The following is a 6,290-nucleotide window of genomic DNA, read 5'->3' as shown; positions in this document are numbered from 1 at the left end:
CAGATGGCACGTCAGTGTCCTCCTCCGAGAGGGGCCTTCAGCAGTACAAAAGCTACCAATGAAATGTCCACTAGCATCTCCCAGATGCTCCGCCTCTGTCCTGAAACAGGACTGACAACATGAGGTAGAGATGCACCGGGTCAGGATCCATGTTGATGGCTGTGGCTGCTGGGAGCATTCAAACGCAAAATGGCTTGGCTGGATGGGTTTGAGAGCTAAAACCACCCAAAATACTTCTGGTCAGCTCCCACATCATGAACAGACAACTTCTCCCATAACTTGCTATGAGCCAAGAACTAGAGCAGCTTCAGCTGGCAAGGGCGCTAGGAACTGGTGTATACAATAGTACTGACCCAAAGAAGCTGAAGTTTTGACTCAGATCTGCATACTGCAGTATGGATGCACCAGCACAGTTGTGAAGCCCAGGTTCCCCTTGCAGTGTGGATGGTCAAGCATGGACTTGGAAATGTGAGTCCATAAGCCCAGGTCCCACAGATGGGGGCTTAGTGTGCTGTTTAGACATACCGAAATTGCTTTGAGAAGAGGGTGGGACTGGGAATCAGGATTCCTAGATTTTTTTCCTGGCTCTTCCACAGACTTCCTGTGTAACTTTGGACAAGTCACTTCACGTCTGTGTGCCTCCGTTGGCTATCTGCACAATGGATATTATTTATATAGCATTCTCAGCTCTTTGCAAATAACTGTGTAGTAGTTGTTGGTTATTACGATATTCTATAAGATGTAATTAATGACTGTTTGCAAAGTACTTTAGGATAATGGGCTCCTCAGATGACAGACACTATAAAAGTACTTAGTAGGGGTTAAGTGAATAGCTAAAGCCTCAAACTCCTGGGTTTCCCAGGGCCTTTCAATGGTTTCTTACTATGACCTGCTGCAGAATCTTAAATACGGGAGTCCTCCATTCAGTCCCCTTCATACTGAGCAAGCAATACAATCCACCCTCTGGTTGCCTTCCTTATATAGCCACAGTAAGTCTTTAAAAATTACTAATTAGTGTTTAACATGCAATAACTGTCTTACAAATGGTAAACGAAGTGCACACGGAGGACTTTAAACAAAGGGGTAACTGATTCTTCCAATAATTCGTCTGTCTGACAAAAGGTGATGTTCTTAATGAGAGAGAGGTCAAAGCTGTCCCATGGCACAGGGACAGAATCCATCTCTGCCAACTGGCACAAGCCCAGAAGGGCTGGACTCTCTGGGATCCTCCTGTGTATTGGAGCAATAAGGGATGCAAGCAACAGGAGATACTAAGGATGCTTTCAAAAGGGCTGCCCCTTACTAGCCCCAGGAGGACTGCGGGTGACAGTATAGGCCAGCTGGGATGTCTGTGTGAGTGACTTCCAGCCGAGATATAAGACAACAGCAGCACAAGGGGGAGTGGATGTAAGAAGGAGGATAGGGATTCCCTATAACACAGCATGCAGAGTAGCCATTTCGGGACAGGAAGGTTTGAGTCTTGGCTGCACTGGGGTATACATTACAGCTGTTGGCCCTAGAGCTGGACAAATGTCACCATTTTTGTTGCATTGAATTCCAGGCAGAAACTTGCTGTTTCACACTGTGTGTTCTATCCTCCCACCCCACCCGATGTAGTCCAGCAGGGAGCAGTTCCCTCATTAAAAGGGAGGAGAGGAGGACTGGGGATAGGGCATTTGGGGGAGGAGCCATTTACTCTGAAACTCCACCCCTCCAACTTGGTCTGCCGCTGTTCAGAGTAATTAATCATCTGGCTCCAAGGATGCTGCAAAGGCCTGCTTCCCCACCCCCCCCATCCTCCAGATGAAGACAAAGGGTGGGGGGCAGAGGTTTATATGGGGTGATTGTGGGAGCTATAATTACTATGAATGAGGTGTTCAATGTAGCTCATTTTGGTTGGACGGTTTGTTATGTATCTTGAGGATTTTATTCCTTGTGTCTTGCATGTTTTATGTTTTATAAAATCACCCAGAGTTCTGCCTCTACGTGGTTCTGAGAATGTGAAATTAATTCACAAATGCAGTGTTATTATAAGGAAGTGTTATTTACCCCTTCACATAACACAAGCACCAAGGGTCACCCAATGAAATTAACAGGCAGCAGGTTTAAAACAACAAAAGGAAGTATTTCTTCACACAATGCACAGTCAATCTATGGAATTCATTGCCAGGGTGGGTTGTGAAGGCCAAAACTATAACTGGGTTCAAGAAAGAACGAGATAAGTTCATGGAGTATAATAGGTCCATCAATGGCTATTAGCTAGGATGGTCAGGGATGCTCTGACTGCCAGATGCCAGGGCTGGATGACAGGGGATGCGGACCACTTGATAATTGCTTTGTTCTGTTAATTCCCTCTGAAGCATTTGGCATTGGCCGCTGTCAGAAGACAGGATCTTGGGCTAGATGGACTATTGCTCTGACCCACTATGGCTGTTTTTACTCTATATGCATTTTTATTATGTCTATTATTATTGTCACAATCTTTTTTTCAGTATGTAAATTTTTCCAGGGCAGTGGCTGTTTTGAGAAAGGTGACTGATCACCCGTTTTTAGTTCAAAGCCATCTTCACTCCAAAATGGACTCATTTTTTGTTCTGGAACTACAGTCCATTTGCAATGAAAATATTTACACTCCCACTTCCAAGCAGAATTTTTCATGCAAATGGATCCTTTTAAAATTAATGATGGGATGTAAAAAAAAAAAATACTACCTACTTGAAATGGAAATACTTTGGCAATTTGCTACAAATATTTCACAAGCCTCTAAATTGCCACTTCCCCTGTTAAAAAAACCAGTCAAATGACCTTTCTTCAAGCCCCTCTTGAAGGAACATGGGGATAGATTTAGTCATTTTTTTAAAAATGCCCCCAAAGTAGCTATTTTTCAATCACAATTTCTGTGAAAATATGTTGCTGTTTTCCCACGAGCTCTCCCCACAGACAAGAAATTGGGGCAATTAGCAGATATTGAACAGTTTCTGTCCTTTTTCTGAAATTGCTAATGAAGAGACGAGAAAAAGAAGCAATGTCCACTTTTCTAGATGCTCAGGTCTAAAGTGGAATTTTTTTAACTCCTTTGGCTTCAGACCACAAAACGATTAAATGGGCTTCTTGTCTCCAAACCACAGGTGGCGCTAGAGGACAATCCAGGGTTCACAGCATGTTCATGGTGAAACCAAAAAATGTCTGTTAATTTCCCTATGGATTATTTCTGTTATGGTGAGAAAGGGTTGAACTTTGTGCTGGGGTATGTGTGGAGTAACGAGGAGGCCAAGGCTGAGATGTGTTTGAAGTACATGAAGTCCTGGAGATCCAAAGCAGACTCTATGATCATTACTAGAGGGATCTAGTTTTATGGGATTCTGATTCCTGCTTTTTCACTCCATTTTTGATATATTGAACGCTACCCATAACTGCTCACATGAGTGTCACTCATAGGGCAAAGCATACACATTCAGTCTGAACTGACTGTTATCTTAGGTCAAGAAAGCTGAATAGTAGCTTGTCCATGAGAGACCAGCACACATGTGCTTTGCACTCATGTGCATGTATGTCTCTCCCTTGTTACAGGCTGTAGTAACTTGATGAGTAATATGGTTGCCATCTCTGGGCCTGGGCTCTCATCCTCTGGTCCATGGATGGTGGATCAGACCCCGCACAGACAGGATCATACCCCTCGCAGACAGGCTGAGTTCTTAGGCATGTAAAGGCATAAGACACAGAAAACAAAGATGTAAGAAGTTGCAAGGTATGTCTCTAGAGTCATGCCATTTCTACTGACTGCAGAGAGATCTCCCCCATTGCCCTTTTACCTCTAACATATTGGAACCTGGGAAAGGGTTTCTCTTTAAATTAAAATCTCATGCTGAGCTGATGAAGGAGATGGGGGAATGATTTAGCTCTATGCCCAGATCTGCCTCTGAGATATGATAAGTTTCTTGTGAGTAGGCAGATTGCCTATCCAAGTATGTCTCCATGCTGTGTGGTCGGCGAACATTAGCTGTCAGGATGATAGATGCAAAGCCACCAAGAAAAGGTGCGGATTCTGTGAGGTGATCTATAAGGTCACCTCCACATCTATTAATGTGATATATGCCATCATGTGCCAGCAGTGCCCCTCTGCCCTGTACATTGGCCAAACTGGACAGTCTCTACGTAAAAGAATAAATGGACACAAATTAGACATCATGGTAATATACAAAAGCCAGTAGGAGAACACTTCAATCTCCCTGAACATTCAATAACAGATTTAAAAGTAGCCATCCTTCAACAAAAAAACTTCAAAAACAGACTTCAAAGAGAAACTGCAGAGCTACAATTCATTTACAAACTTAACACCATTAATTTGGACTTGAATAGGGACTGGGAGTGGCTGGCTCACTACAAAAGCAATTTTCCCTCTCTTAGTATTGACACCTCCTCATCAATTATTGGAAGTGGACCACATCTATCCTGACTGAATTGGCCCTGTCAACACTAGTTCTCCATTTGTAAGGTAACTCACTTCTCTTTATGTGTCAGTATATTTATGTCTGCATCTGTAATTTTCACTTCATGCGTCTGAAGAAGTGGGTTTTTTACCCATGAAAACTTATGCCCAAATAAATCTGTTAGTTTTTAAGGTACCACCGGACTCCTCGTTGTTTTTGTGAGGTGACTGTGGACATCAGGTTTAACAGTGGGACAGACAAGGAGGCATATTTGAAATGAGGAATGGGATTAAAAAAAATTCAGGGAGAGAGGAAAAACGATTATAATCATAAAACAGGAAGGCAAGGGAGGGAGTTGGGAACAGAGAGGGAAATAGATATTTAATACCATGTCAAAAGAGATAGAGGGAGAAAGGCTGAATGGGGAGGTATGTGGCTTAGATACAAGGGAGTAAGTTGTCCATGGAACCTGCCTAGGATATAAAACTTCACCAGCTGTCACAGGCAGGGCCAAGCTACTAAAAGCCACTGAGGAGCTTTGGGGCTTCAGTGCCAGTAGGGAAAGAAGTTCCAAACAGATACAGTGGTAGAAGGTCAACATTCTTTCTGGACACCTCTTCATTGAGGGTCTGGGCCATTCAAAGAAAACTGGTAATGACAAGTTTCGGAGTAGCAGCTGTGTTAGTCTGTATTTACAAAAAGAAAAGGAGTACTTGTGGCACCCCAGAGACTAATAAATTTATTTGAGCATAAGGTTTCATGAGCTACAGCTCACTAATGAAGTGCTGAGGAGGTGCAATCCACTGGACTGCCATGTAGGGGAACACTTTGAGAGCAACTTCGAGGATCTCATCCAGGGCCAGGGAAAGGTAGCATCTTTGGCTAACAGAGGGTGCACAAGCCCGAGTGATGCAGCATTGTTGGTAGTAAGCTTGGAGAAGGATGTATGCCCTGTCCTTACATCCAGGAAGGGAAGTGTGTGCCAACAGCTATCACAAATAGAGTAAGGTGATTTTTTTTTCAGGGAATAGTAAATTCACCAAAAATTGTGGGTTTTTTTGAGGGGGGGGGCACTAAAACTCTTCATAAATATGGGTCGAATTTCCCAAATAGTTTCAGCTGAAAAACAAACTGAAAACAAAAATTTTGGAAAGGTCCAAATGATTCGTTTTGAAAATGTTGTTTTGAGTCGATATTTAACATGTTTCACTTAACCCAGGTGAGATTTTTTCAGCTGTTCATTTCATCAAGAAAAATAAAAAAATTTAAAAATTTGGTTTGACAGATTTGGTTTGAAACAAACAGAATTTTTTTTTCTGGTTTTCTGAGTCAGCTTCTGAACCGAAAAATCAATTATTTGCTCAGCTCTAATCATGAGACAGGAGGAGGATCGGTGGTTAAGGAAGTAGCTGACTTTGGAATGAGGGGACTCAGAAGCTCCTTGACAGACAAGATGCTTCCCATTGGCCTTGCACATGTGCCTGTTCTTATCACCCTGGCAATTTCTAGTCACACAGCCAGTCCTAAGGAGCTTTCTCTCGGGCTTGGCTGACTGACTTTCTCTCCTCTGAGGTATGGCAGTGGGGAGATGGCTTCCTTTTAAGAAAGCCAGAAATTCTTTCCTCTGAAGTCCAGTGTTTTTCCACAGAGCAGGTGCTGCACAAGCAGTGGCATTAAACTGCAGTTCTGTGCTGTACAGATGACATTGTGGGGCTCCTTGTTTATCATCACAGAGTTTCCAGATCAAATGTGGACAGCGAGAGGTGAAAAGATGTGTTTTTAACTGTGCTATTCCAAATGGACACTATGGTGGTAGGACAATGGGCACCTTAAAAACGATGGATAGACACTCAGCCCAAC

The sequence above is a fragment of the Dermochelys coriacea genome, chromosome 10, assembly GCF_009764565.3.
Source record: "Dermochelys coriacea isolate rDerCor1 chromosome 10, rDerCor1.pri.v4, whole genome shotgun sequence".
In the NCBI taxonomy this organism is placed as follows: Eukaryota; Metazoa; Chordata; order Testudines; family Dermochelyidae; genus Dermochelys; species Dermochelys coriacea.
The sequence above is the reverse complement of the archived record's forward strand: the minus strand, read 5'-3'. Positions refer to the sequence as shown.